The sequence below is a fragment of the Austrofundulus limnaeus genome, unplaced genomic scaffold (genome assembly GCF_001266775.1).
Source record: "Austrofundulus limnaeus strain Quisiro unplaced genomic scaffold, Austrofundulus_limnaeus-1.0 Scaffold56, whole genome shotgun sequence".
In the NCBI taxonomy this organism is placed as follows: Eukaryota; Metazoa; Chordata; class Actinopteri; order Cyprinodontiformes; family Rivulidae; genus Austrofundulus; species Austrofundulus limnaeus.
Window position 1 is genome coordinate 318,304 of NW_013952458.1, and position 910 is coordinate 319,213.

Genomic DNA, 910 nt, shown 5'->3' on the forward strand with positions numbered 1-910 from the left:
GACTCTTGTCGTTTATTCGCGTTATATGATGTCTGCTTGAGCAGTGGTGTGTTATAGCCTTGATTTAAGAGCCTGTAATCCTATATGGATTACAGCTACCACACCATCCAGCACAGATCTTGTTCCATAGGGCTTTATAATGTCTGYACAAAGCTGACTGTCAAAGCATTAAGCAGGGATGATGCAAAAGCCYGGTCTTTAGTGTCCGTCAATGAGGCCTCAATAGACTGTGTAATGACCCAAAGGCAGCTTATTGTGTCTGGAAGGCCCTATTGTTTTTTGCACCAATGAGTAATTTTTGTTGATTCTGTAATTAAACCTAACGTCTAGACAAAGTTATGTGAGCTGGATTGCTTCGCTTCTGATTTATAGCCTAAAGGTCTGTTTTAATTTGCAAAATAATTTAAAAAGGAAAAGAAAACAGTGCCGCTAACTTGACTGCGAGAGTGTAGAGATTTCAAACTGATAAGTAGTAAATGTGACCTTTGACTCCAAATTACCCCCTGCATTACTACGCTGGCATGAGCCGGGCGTCTGAGTCAGGAGAACACCCAAAGTGATTACGACACCCGGTTAGAAGGGGAAGACTGTGTTTGTTTGTAGACAACTGCTTTTCTAGATAAGCATGTAGACACTGCTGTCACTGGAGGAACCTTTAAAAAAAATAAAACACCAGCAGGGAAATACACTCTGTGGAGGGAGTTTACTACAATATAAAAACATCTGGCTACAATACCTTAAATATTTCCCCAAATCTTTACCATATTCACTTTAAAAGTCTGACTTCTAAAGATTATGAACAATGAATATCTTACCTGTTGTGGATAGGGCTGGATTGATGAGCTAACAGATAGTCAAACACTAAACTGGATTGTTGTCATATATACATACTGTATGTACAGTATATATA